At 40.3% G+C, this 18,037-nt stretch overlaps 1 long non-coding RNA gene across 1 annotated transcript; it reads right to left on the bottom strand.

The window, feature by feature from the left end:
* On the bottom strand, nucleotides 1-16,160 carry LOC131402990 (uncharacterized). The gene is made up of 3 exons (XR_009219121.1): nucleotides 16,011-16,160; nucleotides 8,157-8,304; nucleotides 1-58 (listed from the first exon to the last, which is right to left on the bottom strand). It is a non-coding gene; the product is annotated as an uncharacterized LOC131402990 (long non-coding RNA).
* Nucleotides 16,161-18,037: the final 1,877 nt, after the last annotated feature.

Genomic DNA, 18,037 nt, shown 5'->3' on the forward strand with positions numbered 1-18,037 from the left:
GAACGGCCGAACTATCGTCACACTCTTCTGTAGGGGCTTTTTTCAATAACGCTGCTGCCTACAGTGTTTAAAAGAAATAAAAATAAACTCTAGCCACATTCCCGTTGGTCTCAAAGACCCAGCCTTCAGACATAACTTTAGGTTAAGCTTTACTTTGGATTTAATTTGCTTCCTGACATTTAACTGAAATTAAAATGTCTTCAAGATAAAATAACATCTGATTATTTTGCAGCATAATTTAATTCTTTACAACAACTTACACTTGTAATAATACATTTTTTTGTGGCCTGAATCTTATGTCATGCTGAAGTGTTCTACTTGTGAAGTACGTATGTGAAATGTGACCACTCTTGTGAACCTGGGCTGGTTTATCCAAGATCGACTCTCTCATTGCATGAATGCTGTTGGTTTGGATTGAGAAAGAGATCTGGAAAAATGTGACCTTGCAGTATCCCCATCCTTCCAGAAATGACCCCTGAACTTCCCCCAAATGAGAAGACTGTAGAAAAACTTGGTGGCTGAGAAGGAGACACTAAGCAAAAAGAGAATTGCCCTTATTTTAAAGCATAATTGTCAATCAAGGATAAACGCACTCTGCACTTTGCTGCTAAGTCTGCTGGGGAGCTCAGGAAACTTACTAGCCACACTGCCTATCTGTTTTCAAAGGGCACCAAACTGTCTTACCCATATCGCCTCATGTGTCCTGGGCAGGGAGGTGGGCACAGATTTTATCACAGCCAACTTGAGAGGCAGAGAAAAAGTAAAAATTAACAGGACAGGTAAATACCCATGTCTCTTAATTTCTAGGTCAACACTCTTCCCCCAAGAAATAAAACTGTACTGGTAACAAGAGTTAAACAACCAATGATGACATTGTCCCACTGCCAGAGTGTGTTTCTCTCTCATTTCCTACTTGGAAGTGGTGATTTGCCCAGGCAGCTGGGAGAGGAAATCGCGGTGGTGGTGCTGACCTTTCCCTGGTCTCTGGCAACAGTAGTAAATACAAGGAAATGTCCAACTCAACCTGTAGAATGGACACGAGACTCTACAAGTTAATATGAAGAGCAAAACTGGACAAAGCCTCATAGGTCATCTTTAGTTTGAGAGCGAAGGGGTAACAACATAATTCTCTAGTGAACAAGGGGGAAGATTAATCATCTCTCCTCATGAAGATGCCCTGACAGGAAGAATCACAGAGGCAGAATATGGAAGATCTTGCCTTGTAAGTTTGGCTTTGAACATACAAGGCCACTGCCATCGGCCTTGATATCCCTGCAAGGCTCCTGCCCTCTGCCCTCCCCTGGACCAGCTGGCCACCTGGATCCACGGCCTATCCTAGGGGCCGGAGCAGCTGATTTCAGGGGATTTAAGGAATTCTAGTCTCCTCGGCCGAAGGACTTGGTGTCAAGTTAGCCTTGTAGCCAGCACCTGTCTGTGGTCCAGTTCTAGTAACCAGGAGCTCTTCCTCTATTTACATAAAGTAGTCCCTGACTTTTACTCGAGTTGTGATAATTCTCTGTTGGGATGACCTGCATTGTATCCCTGTTTCTGCACACTGGGGTTCAGGTGTAGAGTCCTGCCCTCGAAGCTCAGGCCAGGGCTGGTTCCCATCACTGGCTGCCATAATGCCTCAATTCCAGCTGCCTACATGGACCACTGTACTACATCTGCTTCCAGAATCTGTCCAGGAAGACAGGTGTGAAGAAGAGTGTCACCTCCTTGATCTGCCATCTCTCAGTTGTCAGTACGCAAGCTGGACCACTGTGGCCTGTCTCATTTCCAGATCTCCACCTCTCCTGCTCTAGTCTGTCTGTTTCCACAGAGAGAAAAGCTCCTATTTTGTGTGCCCAATCATCCTGGATCTATGAAAAGCATTTTAGAATATGAACAAAAAGAACTGACCCAAATTCTGAAGTGAAAGTTATAATTTTCTTTTCCTAAAATAATTCAAACATTCTGAGAGAGCCTCAAATATGCATTTCTTCGTCGTATTACCTTATGCAATAGCTGTAACTAATAATTTCTTGGCATGACTTCATAATAGCCACTGTTTTAACACCTATTTTAAGAATAAAATTGTTAAAGGACTTTCTACACTTTTTACTGTAGAATTTGCAGATAATGGAAACTGTTTTGGATTGTCAATGACTCAGATTACTTGTAACTGGGCCCTCAATGATGACACACAATTTATCTCACTGTTTTGTGCACCCCTTTCATATTAAGACCCTCTTTTGCTTTAGCTGGGTTCCAACTGGGTTTCAAAAGAACACAGAATAAAATGCTATAATAATCCTCCAAATGTCTTTCTAATAAGTCCTTGTATGCTTGATAAGAATACCACCACTGCTACTAGTTCTACACTCTGCCCTCTTTTTTTTTTTTTTTTACCATGGTGAGGTAAATAAAGTAGTGGGCATACTGCAGGTTTTCATTTATTTCATATATTTTATCCCATTTATCTTCACTACTCAATACTCTTATCTCTAGGATTTCTCTTACTTTTTTGATAGAGATGTTTATAAAAGGACTCATCTTTTAAGATAATCCTAGAGATAATTTCTCAAAGATGAGTCTTTTATTTTATAAGGATTTTGATGGATGGTCAAATTACATGAGAATGGTTGGCTTCACTTTACTGGACCACAGAGCCAACAAAGAGAGCAGCAGATCTGCCCAATGGGTCATTCATAAGGGAACCCACAATATAAATCCCTAATAAGCAGGTAATAATGATAAGCAGGGACAGAAACAAAAGTCAATCTCAGACAAGGAATGGTTAGAGGTTTCTAGTCAAAAACAACTTCTGCAGAGTCAGGAAAAACATCTGTAATACATTCTCAGGATGTACTGTTTGCAGATGCTTTAGCCAGGCATATTTCTAAGGAAGCCCCCAATTTGAAGGAGCTTGCAGTCTGAAACTGACAACACTAACCCATACCTACAAAGAAACAAAAGCCCAGAGAAGAGGAAACAAGCTGCTTTACACAGCTCATGCTGGGACTGAATGGGCTCTGCAAATTGGAGCTCTCTATCTGAAAAATGCCACCAGACAACAGTTTTACCATGGGCCTCCTGATGGTGCTTATGAATAGACTATGCTTGGGTTTCAACTTATCTGTTAGCTAATAAAGGCTCTCTTTGATTTCATACATTTGGAGCCCAGGAGGGAGACTGGGGACTGTCTCACTGTTCTCAGCAGTCTGAAGCCTAAGTCAATAGAACAAACTAGTTCCTCACTTTTCTGCCTTCCCAGAAGCCAGGAGAAAAGGCTTAGAAATTCAATGCCAAGGCACACACTATTTGTAGAATGACTGATGGTCATATTTCACATCTTAGAAAGACAAATCGTCCTATGATTTACACTTAGCAGGACACTTAGAATTACTGGCTCAGTTCTACCAGAATTTTTCTCAAAGGTCCGTTACGGTTCCTGCTAGGTCTAGAACCCCAAGAGTCATCTAGGCTGCCTCTTAATTTATATCCAGAAACTTAACTGTGATATTCAAATGCATAAATAGACAGATGAAGATAATAACGGAAAAGACTTTGTGTCCAAAATATCATTAAGAAAAATGAAAGGCAAAAATCAAACTGCTCAAAATATTGCAACAAATTGTACGAATTTATATAAAAACAATTCTTACGAGTCAACAAGAAAAAACATTACTAACCTAATAGAAAAATGAGCAAAGGACATGAACTGGCAAATTATAAAAGAAGAAACACAAATGGCTCACAAACAGGTAGGGGAAAAGTTTGACCTCAATGGTAATACAAAGGTCAAATGAACAAAAAAATTGGATGTCATTTGCACTTCTCAATTTGGTGCTCCAAAAAAAAAAGTTGATAGCACCCAGTTTCATAAAGAGCTCAGATTATATATATATATATTTTCCTCCATTCCTTGTGACTTTGATGACCCCTCCAGAGTGAGATCTGGCAGTGCAGAGCAAAAGGCTGAAAGACACACATTCCCTTTGACCTAACAACTCTACATCTAGGAATTCATTCTAAGGAAATAGCATGGATATTTGTACAAACTGAATTGCTCAGATGTTCTTTGAAATTTTTTTACTACAGGAAAAATTAAAAACAACTTAAATGTTGAACAAGAGGCTGGTTAAAGGGACAGTGGAATATCCACGCAGGGGTTTCTGCACAGCTGTTGGAAATGATGTAGAAGAACATGTGATGGGTATGAAAGGAAGTTCACTTGTGACAAGTGGGAAAAAAAGAAGCTATGGACACAAACAGTACAACCCATGTTTGCCAATATATTAAATATTAAAAACCATACACCACAACGTCAACGGGCAATTTTATTTTCTCCTTTTTGTTTACCTTAATATTCCAAGTTTGGTTTTCTTTTTTTCCTGCTAGTTTTTTAAGAAAAACACATGCTAGCTCCAAAGGAATCTGATTTCTGCGATGCATGGTACAAATACAAACAGAAAGCGAATGTGAAAGCATTTAATAAAATTACATTTCCTTCTATATGTAAATCAGTGCTATTAATGCAGATACAGAAAAGCAAGAGAATTAAAAACCACGGATGTAGACAGTAGATGACAATTTCCCCTAATACACAGATTTAACTGACTTTTTCCTCAAGAACCTTCCTCTTGCACACCAGAAGTAATTTTTCAATGTTTAAAGAGAAATGCAAGCATCATCACCTAAGGTATGTCTAAGTTATAGGAAGGGGATTTTATCTGTGCAGCAATTAAAAGAAAGCGGAAAGTATTCATATGAGCCAGCAAATGAGTATTCAAGAGAGAAGATCAAGAGAACAGTCGATCCTTAGGGAGAGATGAAGGGATTTCTGTGACTAGTCATGTGTCTTGCTGGTATGTGTGGTGGGGGCACTCTATGAGTGCCACCAGTAAGCCACTCTGCTTTCCCTGGAGAAGTTCTCCTGGGTGGAAACAGACATCACTTAGGAGAGAAGGAGTATTAAGTCACTTTGTGTTTTAATGAAGCACCCAACTCATTTTTTTTCCCACATCAAGTAATTATAAATTTTTCTGATTTAAAAGCCTGCAGCTCAATTATGTAATTGCCTAATAGGGTATGCGGGTGCTGTGGATCTTATCTGGTCTCAAGGGGACATAATCCGAGTTGCAGCGGCTTTAATGATGTATTTACTCAAGAGACAGGATTGACTCTAGCTGACAGCAAGGGGACCCACAGGTAAACATCATTTACATGTGACTGTTTACTTAGCCATTTACCCAAGAGATCAAAGTAAATATTTCTGAGCTTCATTAGACTCTTAGCCAAGTAATTTTTAGTAGAACTTTCTTAAATTTTGAAAATCTCTTATTTTTAAGATTTTTATCTACAGAGAAATATGTAACTCATGCTATTTACTAAAGGTGTATATTGTTTCAATACAGGGAAACAACCAAAGATACTTGATTTTGCTAATAGTAAAAGCATGACATGTAAATCAAAACAGTCCTAGAACTCACAAAAGCATTTTGTTCTAAAGTTTGCAAGGCTTGCCCTGCCCACGTCATTTTGGTAACATTGTTCTTTACGGCTGTGCATTTCTTCAGTCACAACCTAACAGTTTCAGAAACTGCCTGCTTACTTCGATTTTTAAGGACAGATTTTGTGATTAATTTATTGGTAATTTTTATGATTGTCACTAAGATGAGATCAGGATGATTTAAAAGGGAACAAAAAACCTACGAGGGGAGGCAGAATAGCACTTGATTCATAAGTTATTAATTGGGCAGCCCCTTCTCATTAATAATGGAGTTATTGGGCCAGCCCCGTGGCTTGGCGGTTGGGTGCGCGCGCTCCGCTGCTGGCGGCCCGGGTTCAGATCCCGGGCGCGCACCGACGCACTGCTTCTCCGGCCACGCTGAGGCTGCATCCCACATACAGCAACTAGAAGGATGTGCAACTATGACACAACTATCTACTGGGGCTTTGGGGGAAAAAATAAATAAATAAAATTAAAAAAACAAAAACAAAAACCAAGCAACACTGAGAGATCCTTTAAAAAAAAAAATAATGGAGTTATTATTTGAAAAATTATGAGTGGATTGGTTGTCTGGAACTGGGAATACGTTTTCTAATATAAACAACACCTTTTTAAAAAAAGATGACTAGATAGGAAAGGGCAGTAGACCACTGCTTATTTCAGCCTTGACACGGCTGAAATGTGACCTACTTGAGTGAACAAGAATGGAATACAATGTTGTTACAAAATGGTACTAGATAAAATGGACAACAAAACCGGAAAACAAATCCTTCTTAAGATCTACATTTATTGGGCCAGCCCAGTGGCATAGTGGTTAAGTTTCCCTGCTCCGCTTCAGCGGCCCAGGGTTCACAAGTTGGGATCCCAGGCGTGGACAGATGCATGGCAGGTGCATCAAGCCATACTGTGGCAGGCATCCCACATATAAAGTAGAGGAAGATGGGCATGGATGTTAGCCCAGGGCCAATCTTCCTCAGTAAAAAGAGGAGGATTGGCAACAGATGTTAGCTCAGGGCTAACCTTCCTGACCTAAAAAAAAAAAAGATCTACATTTATCAATAGGTGTGGAACGGATCTAAAAAACACAGGTTCTGTTTTTCCTCAAGAACATGGTTCTTTCTCAAAGAACATTCACACAAGTGGTATCATACCTCAAACAAAACAAAACTATAGGTTATTTATTGAGTCACAGGAAGTGCAGTGAAATGAAAATATGTGTGGGAAGGATAGCACAAGATTACCTCTGAAAAGGGGCATGGGCTTGAGGAGAAGCGCACAGGGGCTGTATCTCCATAATAATTTATTTCAGGAGAAAGAAATTGGGGAGGAAGGAGGTTAGAGGAGGGAGAGGAGGAGAAGGAGAAAAGGAGGGGAGAAGAAGAGGAGAGAAAGAGCAGAAGAAGGGAGGGAAGGTGCGTGAAAGGGGGAGAGAGAGAAGCCAAGAGGGAGGGGGAAAAGGAGGACGGGTAGGAAGATGAGGAGAAGGAAGATGAGGAGCAGGTCTGAAATAAATAGGGTGCAATGGTAACGACACATGTGAGTCTGGGCTGGTAGGCATGGGATTCCTGGGTTCATTTTATCACTCTCTGTTTGTATGTTTGAAATGCTTAAAAAAGCACTTCTACTCTCTTTTAATCAAAGGGGCAAAGAAAGGGGGGCTTGAGAAGGACTGAAGGTGCTCTGAGAGGCTTGAGGGGTGATGGCCGAGGCTCTGGACCGCACAGCCACACAGGTGTGTCACTTCAGTGCAGAGATGGCAAGCCGCGCCTCCGGGAGGGGCACATGCAGAATCCTCGAACTTTGTGCATGATAAAAATAAAAAGGATCAAAGCCAGAAAACCCTATATTACATATAAGGATGAGAAACCATACATGAAACTAGACACGTTCACAAGACATTAAATTTAGGAAAGGAAAGGCCATCTCTCTGAACATATGGCTTTTCCAGGGAATGACAAGGACTACGACGGAAACGCTCTAAATCTGGGCTCCTGGGTGGGAGCCCATCCTGCCTTCCTTGGGAATCTGCTCCATCGGTTCCCTTGTCTCTTCAGCAGCTCACACTCCCCTCTGTGCCAGCTCCTGAGTCAGGCCCCTTGCTGTCTTGTCTGACCCACAGCAGGGCTCGCTCCTCTCCGTCTCAGTCCCACTCCAAGCAGACAGAACTCCCCAAGGCGCAGCAGAGATCTTATTATAGCCCCGCTCGAAAAGCTCTACCGGCTTTTCAAGATCTACTCAATTAAACACAAACTCCTTAGCCTAGGCTGGACCCGGCACAACAAGGCTCCACTCCCTTGGACCTTCTCGCCCACCAGCCCACACACCAGCCACAGAAGACGGCTCTGTTTCCCGGGTCTCGATGGAGTGGAGAAAGAAAACCAGGATGCTACAAGAGGCTTCTAAGTTCCTTGGAAAATGCTGGGGTAGATATGCTTAATTAGGTTAGCTCCAAAACCTGAATCAACTTTATGTAAGGAGTTGAGATTCCTACATAAAACACTATGCAAAAGGCCTGAGAGCAGAAAGTTAAAACCAACCATAAAACCTCACTATTATTTAATCTTTTTTCAAATATGTTAACCATTGTTAAGAACATGACTATTTCCTTAAATGAATAATTTGTACATCTTGAAACTTATTAAAAAAAATAAAAATTACTAACCCCTGTCCTCTGGTCCACGTTTTTGACTAGGAAAACTTCAGACTTCTTAGCTACCTCTTCTGTGATAGAATTATCACGTTCTTTCAAGGTGGCCATGTGCTGACCCAACTGTGCCCTCAACAAGCCTGAGGCTGACGCTTGTTCAGATCTATAACACAGAAATAGGAGACACATTAGAAATTTGTAGTATTGGGTTACTTATGAGATTCCCATATTTTCAAAGGCCCCTTAATCAAGTTGGTTAAAGACAGTTCATCCAGAAAAGTCTAGAACCTAATATATTCTGGACTAAGGGAATTTCCAGAGTCTTGGTATTTCTTTTTTAATTTTATTTTGGTTATGATTTCATTGCTAGATGAGCATTCTCAACTTTGGCTGCATACTGGAACTACCTGGGGAGGTTTGCAAAATTCAGGTGCCTAATACCACCCCTACAGAGTCTAGTAAAATTGGCCTGAGGTGTGGTCCAGCCATTTGGATTTTTTAAGGCTCACAGAGCGATTCTAATGCGCGGCCATGGTTTCAAATCACTGCACAGATAGTCAGCCTCCTCTTAAGTGTAGTTAAGAGAAACAAATCACATTTCCATCTCAACAACAGTTGATTCCTGTTATATACTTACTATGAAATTTTTTAAAAATTAAGATATTATTAGGAAAGAGTTAAAAGGAAGCCTATATTGCTGCCTAGACTACGGTATTTAGATACTAAAAGGAACCAGGTTCCCTTAGGGAAATGCCCTGTTCTAGTTCTGGGGCAGGAAATGTACAAGATGAGCCTGGAAAACCTTGTCATACCAGAAAGCATGGAAGCTATCAAAGACTACTGAGTCATGTCAAAAGGCCTCAGAGGCCATCTTGAAAGGGTTCCTGCTGGCCAAAGATGGGACAATTTGAGCACCAAAAAGAACAATGAGTGCAATGGACTTAAACACAGCAAATATATAAAAATCTACAAGTTCATTTAAAAAATAAATAATAAAAAGTTTTAAAAATAATAAAAAGTCTTTGGATTCAGCCTCAAAAAGGAAGGAAATCCCGTCACATTCTACAACATGGATGAATCTTAAGGACACTATGCTAAGTAAAATAAGCTAGTCACAAAAAGACAAATACTTTATGATTCCACTTACATAAGACACCTAGAGCAGTCACATTCACAGAAACAGAAAGCAGAATGGTGATGCTAGGTGCTGGGTGAGGGAGAAATGGAGAGCTATTTAATGGATACAGAGTTTCAGTTTTGTAAGATGAAAAAGTTCTAGAGATCTGTTGCAGAACAATGTGAATGTACTTAACAGTACTGAGCTGTACACTCAAAAATGGTTAAGATGGTAAATTTTATGTTATGTGTGTTTCACCAAAATTAAAAATATAAACAAATAAACAAACCTTTGGAGACTGCTAGGGCAACAACTTGATATTCTGAAAATTGGTAAGTAAAGGGATAGAATCAAGCATTTATCCTGCCTTTGTGGTCAAAAAATGCATTTTACAATTAACAAGTAGTTGATGGGAAAAGTTCTTCCAACTAATAAATGCAGAAGAAATTAACAAATTAGAAAAGTCACCATTTTGTAAGTCCAAATTAATGAATGCATCTAGGAAATGATCATAATTTTGTGGAAACTGCATAACAGTAAACTTTATACTGAAGCATCAGTCTATCAATGTTCAAACCCACAGAGCAGTCTTCCTAACAACATGACAACCAGATATCACATGCGGCCTGAGGGGGTGTAATAAGAAGTACAAGCACTGGGGCAGCCCGGTGGCGCAGCAGTTAAATGCGCGCACTCCGCTTTGGTGGCCTGGGGTTCGCAGGTTCGGATCCCGAGCGTGCACCAACGCACCGCTTGTCAAGCCATGCTGTGGCGGCATCCCATATAAAGTAGAGGAAGATGGGCATGGATGTTAGCTCAAGGCCAATCTTCCTCAGCAAAAAAAAAAAAAAAAAAGGAGGAGGATTGGCATCGGATGTTAGCTCAGGGCTGATCTTCCTCACAAAAAAAAAAAAAGAAGAAGTACAAGCACCACCTATGACGTTGTCTTGCCAAAATAACTGGGCTGGAGTATAATCATGTATCTGGATTGAACCAGCAGTTTACAGGTGATAGCATTTCGATCCTGATACAAACAAAGCAAATGTAAAATGACTTTTTTGAGATAATCAAGACAAACTCACAAGAAATAGGTATCAGATAAAGTAAAGAATCTTGTTAAATGGTAATGTATTATATCCTTATATGTTAGAGATATAAGTATTTGTGAGTATTTATAAGTAAAATATGTTGTCTCTTTTAAACTACTCAAAGAAAAAAGTGTGGATGAGGGAAAGATAAAACAAGACTAGCAAAATGTTGACAACTGGTGGATCTGGGTGAGGGGTACATGGGACTTCATTATGTTATTATAGTGGCTTTTGTGAATGTTTTAAAAATTTCAAAGTAAAAAGTTAAAAAACAGTGTACTAATGTCTGCAACTTACTTGGAAATGCATAAAAATAAGAGATTGTGACTGATGGATGGATGGAAATATGAAGAGACAGACATATGGGAGTGCAATCAAATGTCAATGGTAGATTCTGGGTGGTGGGTATATGAATGCTCATTACACAGTTCCTTTTACTTTTCTGTATGTTTGGAATTTTCATAAGAAAATATTTGGAAAAAAAGTAAGTCTAGGTACAATTCAGAACCTTCTTTAATAAATCTTAATTGTTATAATCTTTGCCTGACCTAACTCTAGTTTTTCCCAAGAGTTGAATAAAGTGGGATGGGTCATCGGAATCCTTGAACTTATTTAAAAACTTCCCAGAATGATTCTAAGGTTTCTGGCTGGTTTGGTAGAAAGCCCCTTCAGCAACTTGCCTTTCTTGGTTCTGTCTAGACCTCACCAATGTCATAATGCCACCCAATTCCTTTGTTCTGTTTCTATGTAAATGAAGCAACCTTTTTCTACATTTGGTTTCACAAGAGATTTCCCTACCGGGAAAATGCAATCACAGGCTACCAGCAAATTCTAGTCCATTCAGCCGTTACATTTCTCATAATGAGTAAATCAATTGTGCTTCTGGTCTGAAAAGATGCTTACTTAGGTTGAGTTAAACTTGGAAACAAGTTGAAGTAGGGTGAATTAAGTTAGTTCAAGTAGTTGGGATGGACTGAATTATCAGAGACCGTCTCGCTGGTGACTGATACACGTGACTTCTGCAGAGGCAAAGCCAAGGCAAGAGGCTACTAATGTCCCCACCAACTGTAACCATCCTTTGGGCTCTGGTATGAAAGAACTAGCTAAGGTTTCCTATAATTATTATACATACCTCACAAAAGGACAAAACCCATTAATTGACTTGCATGGGGTCAAATAGCAAATGAGCTATGGAAGGAGGTACAGCATCTAGAGTCTGTGACTTCTGAACAGTTAAGCCAACACTTACAGCACAAAACCAGGCTTTCGTGCAGATTGATTTCAGGACAAATTGGGTGAGGAGTACAACAGCCATGGCTCTCCTTGCATGGAGTCTTGCCCATGTTTCTACATAAACACACCAAATCAGAAAATTTGCAAAGTGGTACAAAGGATTTTTTTGTGTGTGTGTGAGGAAGACCAGCCCTGAGCTAACATCCAATGCCAATCCTCCTCTTTTTTGCTGAGGAAGACTGGCCCTGGGCTAACACCCGTGCCCATCTTCCTCTACTTTATATGGGACGCCGCCACAGCATGGCCCGACAAGCGGTGCGCTGGTGTGCGCCCGGGATCCTGGCCAGCGAACCCCGGGCTGCCACAGAGGAGCGCGAGCACTTAACCGCTTGTGCCACTGGGCCGGCCCAAGGTACAAAGGATTTAAAGGAGTTTTTTTTTTCTCTTTTGTCTACTTTACATTGGAAAATTTATAACATCAATGCCACAGAGAAAAAACAAAGTTCAATGTCAGCTAAATGATATACTCCTTTAATTAAAAAGATAATAAAAGAATAGACTTTAAACAGTCTATAATTAACTTCATACACTTGGAATGGCTTCCAATCAGAAAACTGCAATTTAAGTAAATGTACCAACATTTCCTAATTACAACTGATTTACAACAGATTGGTAACTTGACCAAAGTTTTAAATGCAGACAAAATAGTAAGTACCCTGAATTTTATTCTGAACATAATAGGCAGAATAAAATAAAGAGGTTTTTACATACTGTAATCCAAATAATATAAAGCTGACTCAATTTTTCAGCATGAGTTTGAGAGCACAATTGGGCAACTGTATCTGAAAGTAGCCACTAACAAGAGACAATTAATTAGTTGCACCTGGAAAAAAAATAAAATAATGAGTACTCTCAATATGGATTTCATATACGATAAAATTACTTAAGTAATCATTTTTATGTTAAAATATGTTTTCCAGAAGGCAATAATGAACAAATTTTTTATCAATTACCCCAAATGACATGAATTATATTTTAATAATTCACGATTGTCTAAAATAACAACTTGGTCTTCCACCTAATAACAGTAAACTTTTCATATGAAGGTCTTTGAACACTTAATCCCTGATATAACAAAAATCAATAATGATGATAGGAACGGTTTTGTTCTTTTTCCTTTTAAGATGCTTCACTTTGTGAGCAGGAATTCAGAAGTCTTCTCACTATCTTTTAGAGTACGCTGTGGGGCAGGTATCCCATTTTGCAGATGAGATTATAGTAAAGAGATAGACCTCGACAGCCATGGTTGGGTCAGGGGCACAAGCAGGGCTGCCGCCACACCAAACACAGTTCTCTTCAACAGGCTTTAAGGAGTTCATAACCCATTAGAGCCTTCCTACTCTGCCTGGCTTAGAATTCTAATGACATCAGTGTCATTAACAATTAAGGAACAAAAGTAGATCATTCTCTCCAAATCTGTGTTTCTGAAATAGTTTATCAAGTTGACCAGTTGACTGCTTTGGTCCAGGGGAGATCTCAAAGCAGATGGGAATATATCACTTAGGGGAGTGCCCAAAATAATTCCTGGGTGCTGAGGGGCACAGAGGGTGGCTAGAGCAAGAAGAGCAGCAAGGAGCCCGATGCCATGATTAAAACTTGTTAGAGGGGCTGGCCTGGTGACCTAGTGGTTGAGTTTGGCGTGCTCCACTTTGGCAGCCCTGCTTCACGGGTTCGGATCCCAGGTGTGAATCCACACCACTCACTCATCAGCCATGCTGTGGCAGTGACCCACATACAAAATAGAGGAGGATTAGCACAGATGTTAGCTCAGGGCTAAACTTCCTCAAGCAAAAAAAGAGGAAGACTGGCAACAGATGTTAGCTCAGGGCTAATCTTCTTCAGCAAAAATAAATAAATAAATAAAACTCGTTAGAAAGAATCTGTATTTAAAGACCTGACTGCTTATCTCTCAAAGGTCATATAAACACTTGGCACTTTTTCCAAGGCTAGACAGTGAACCAGTGACAATCAGTGTGCATTAAACAGCACCCCCAGTCACAACACACAATGTGGCATAAAAGGGCAATCCTAATCGTAACAGAACATAACACTGACATTAGTAACCATTCCTGACTTCTTTATCTGGCTTAAAAAAATGATTGTGGTAAAGAAGCAGTCTTGCAGCCTCCAGATATTAATTTTAAAATTTGTGTTGGTCATAAAGAAGGATCATTTCTTAGGGAAAGCTGATTTATACATAACTGTAGACCAACAGTCATGCAAAATGCAATCTTTCATAATGGAAATCAATGCTCTCTTATGCATGTTGAGAAACTATACAAATGTCTAGTCTAGTAGATGTAGATATTTTATCTCATCACCCACAATCACAGTTTGGCAGCGTAGGTTAAGAGAGTCACACAATGAATCATTTAGTCTAACAAGTCAGTTTGCACAGAGAATTACAAATGCATATATGCTTTCTACGCCACATACCACAACTGTGGTTTATGCAAAATAGTATATCAACAGATACAAAAAGCAGTGAGAAAGAAACAGGGGCCTGGTTACAGAGCCTCACAACACATAATCACCAAATGACCTACAGAGTGCAGAAAGACTCCACCCCAGACAGCTTCTTCCACCGCCTTGTAAAGGAGTATTTGAGACTGCTGTTTTTTATTTTGCATGATAAAACAACAGGAAAGAGGGGGAGCCGGCCCCCTGGGTTAGTGGTTAAGTGCGCGCGCTCCGCTACTGGCGGCCCAGGTTCGGATCCCGGCGCCCACTGACGTACCGCTTGAACGGCCATGCTGAGGCCTTGTCCCACATACAGCAACTAGAAGGATGTGCAACTATGACATACAACTATCTACTGGGGCTTTGGGGAAAAAAAGGAGGAGGATTGGCAATACATGTTAGCTCAGAGCTGGTCTTCCTCAGCAAAAAGAGGAGGATTGGCATGAATGTTAGCTCAGGGCTGATCTTCCTCACAAAAAAAAAAAAAAAAAAAAAACAGGAAAGAGGATTTTCTTGCATTGCCCTTTACTGCTTCAGGTTGAAAAGTTACTGACCAGGAAGGTCATTTCCAGCATTTTCCACAGTTTGGAGATCACTAGTACAGATGCAGAAGGTAATGTATACACATTCAGGACTTGTGAACCTCATCTTGTGCTCTGTTAAATGGAACATATGATTGGCCAAGTCTTCTTGTGACAAGGCCCTTTTAGAAACCATCATCTTGACTTCTCACGCCTTCATGGGATTTATGCTGAATTCTACTCTGAAGAAAATCATTAACATAAAACAGCCTATGTGGCACACTGAAGGTAGAGAAAATGATGTTTGATATAAGATAACCAGACCCAAAGCCCCTCTCACTCTCAGCGAAACAAGGTCCTTTCAGGTGGGCTTTCACAGACACTCATCTGCTGACCATGCTCGAGAAATAATTTGTTCTCTGCTAGTAAATAGTGGGGATATATTTTAATAAAAGGAAATATAGTCAGTCCCCAAAATAAAAATCAGAGTTAGGTCACTGGCAACAATTATGCAACATGAATTAGGCACCGACCAGGTGCCAACGCTGGACAAACCATTACACAAATTACACATATGTAATTCTATGACCTCAATAAGTCACTCAGATGCCACAAAGCTTCTGAGGCCATGAAAAGAAACCCACACTACCTAAAAGGTGGGTAGAGGGTAGAGAACAGATTTCTGATTGACTCAGGAAGGATGTACAAGAATCATGGTTCACATGTGCCAACTACCCTGCAAATAATTAACCCCCTCTCTCTCTCATCCTAGCTTTATGGCCTTTAAGGGATATCCTTGAAGTGGTGGCTCTCAAACCTGAGTGAGGGTAGTTCCCTTAAGGGCTCATTAAAACCCAGATGGCTGGGTCTTACCCCCAGATTCCTGATTCAGTGAGGCCTGGGTGGGGAAAACGTGTTCCCAGGTCTTGTTGATGCTGCTGGTCCAGAGACCATACTTGCAGATTGGGGGCCTGTATCTTCTAGATTGGGGGCCTGTATCACCAGCATGACCTTGGAAATTGAGGAATCCATCTGGGGTTTGGACTTGCCAATGACATCCCTCTAGGGTGGTGGCTAGACTAGATTATATCCTGGGTTGTTCACGAAGGTATGCTAATATACCAGATGAAGGCTACCTGTGCTCCCTCCCCCCAAGTAAGCCCTTAAAACGTTGTTATGAGTAGGGATTGAGTGGATATATCCAATTAACAATTAGAAACAAATACATTTACAAAGAAGTTAATGGTCAAGTCCATAAAACAGTTAAACTGACAACTACAAGTGTCTATCCCAGTGGTGACCGTGTGGACTAGTGTTTTGTTTTCATTTGGAAGCATCTGGGAACAAGAATGGCCATCCTTCCACAGCAGCAATTTCATCCCAATAATACCTGACTTGCTTTTCATGGCTGCCACCTCCAGGTAAGAGTCTCGGAGGCTGGTGAAGGACAGCTGTTCCACAGGCTTCAAGGTCTTCTTTCAGAATGTCACTGTGATTATAGAGCCTATAAAATAAAACAGGTGCTGCATGAGATGTTTATTTAAGCACAGATGGCCCAGCTTCTAGAATCTATGGAGGTTCTTCGTGGTTTATTGACATATCTGTAATATAATCTAGACACAAAAATGCAGCAACCAGACTATCTCTCGACAAAGATGTAAAATGGGGCATTTTGAAAACCTTGTTTGTGTGTATGTGGCAGTTTTAAATCCATCAGTGGAAGTAACTTTTAACCCTTTGAAGACTTTAATGACCTTCAAATCGACAGCTATGCAATCTCATTCCACATTCCACCTGACTGATAGGAATGCTAGATAATCTTAACAGCAGAAAAGGCTAATTTTCTATTGTCAATCATAACAAAGTTAGATCTCCACAACTCATGTGAAATTTACTTAAATCGTCACTGCTAAGAAATTGAAAACTGCTGGCTGGATACTGGTTATGTCCTCTATTTCTGAACGCAGAAAAATGACTATTATTTCTCCATTCAGATCCCACTGCAATACAATTTTCTTTATTTTTAGTAAGAAGAGGAAGGGAGGGAAAGAGGGATTTAGCCTTCATTATCTATTTCCAGTCTACTGGGGGACTGGTCTAGTCTAACAATTTGGCCACTGTTTTAGGTTAGGTCTGTCACGGTATCATAGTAGCTTCCAAAGAGACTGATTAGAAACTTCCTTTAAAAACATGTCTATTTGGGGGAAAGCATGATTCTAAAAAGCTATAGGAGAAGACATCAAAGACAAAACAGTATTTCTACTTTAAAGAAGCTGATGACATACGTAGTTGGGAATATTCAACATGTACTCCAAAAAGAAAATGAAGCAACTTGTAAAGCAATGTGTTAATTAGCAACATCTTACTAACTTGTAGTTAGTACAACAGTGGGTTAAGTTACTGGATCCACTTGATGGCCATGTGCCTAATATCAAAAGGATGAAAGAGATGTGCTCTGTTTGTCTATTAGAGGGTGAGTGACAAGTGTAGGCTCGGCACCCTCACTCTGAAGCAGGCTTTTATCCTGGGCAGGAAATACAAATGTCGTGTCATGTCCGTCCCCCACCCCCACCCCCCCCCACCCCCCATTCAAGCCCTATTCTGGACCCTAGGCCACCCTATGGGCGCTCCAGTTCCTTGCCGTGTCTCAAGCTCTTGTCTAAACTCTAAGCCTAAGATTCTTAGTCCTTCTGGGCCACATCCTGTGTTGGATCCTTCACCTCTGAGCTCTGCTGCCAAAAACCTTCCATTTTTTGATCGGGTTGTTTTGTTTTTTGTTGTTGAGTTGTATGAGTTCTTTATATATTTTGGAAATTAACCCCCTGTTGGATATATGATTTGCAAATATTTTCTCCTAGTTGGTGGGTTGTTTTTTCATTTTGTTCATGAATGGCCAACAGGCATATGACAAGATGTTCAACATCACTAATTATCAGGGAAATGCAAATCAAAACTACAATGCGATTTCACCTTACATCCATCAGAATGGCTATAATTAACAAGACAAGAAATAACAAATATTGGAGAGGATGTGGAGAAAAGGGAACCCTCATACATAACTGGTGCAAATGCAAACTGGTGCAGCCACTATGGAAAACAGTATGGAGATTTCTTATAAAATTAAAAATAGAAATACCATATGATCCATATATCCCACTACTGAGTGTTCATCCAAAAACATGAAAGCAACAATTCAAAGAGATTTATGCATCCCTATGTTCATCACAGCAATATTCACAACAGCCAAGACATGGAAGCAACCCAAGTGCCCATCAACGGATGAATGGATAAAGAAGACATGGTATATAGATACAGTGGAATACTACTCAGCCATAAAAAAAGACAAAATCATGCCATTTGTGACAAAATAGATGGACCTTGAGGGTATTATACCAGGCAAAATAAGCCAGACAGAGA

Source organism: Diceros bicornis, unplaced genomic scaffold, assembly GCF_020826845.1.
Source record: "Diceros bicornis minor isolate mBicDic1 unplaced genomic scaffold, mDicBic1.mat.cur scaffold_451_ctg1, whole genome shotgun sequence".
Lineage (NCBI taxonomy): Eukaryota > Metazoa > Chordata > Mammalia > Perissodactyla > Rhinocerotidae > Diceros > Diceros bicornis.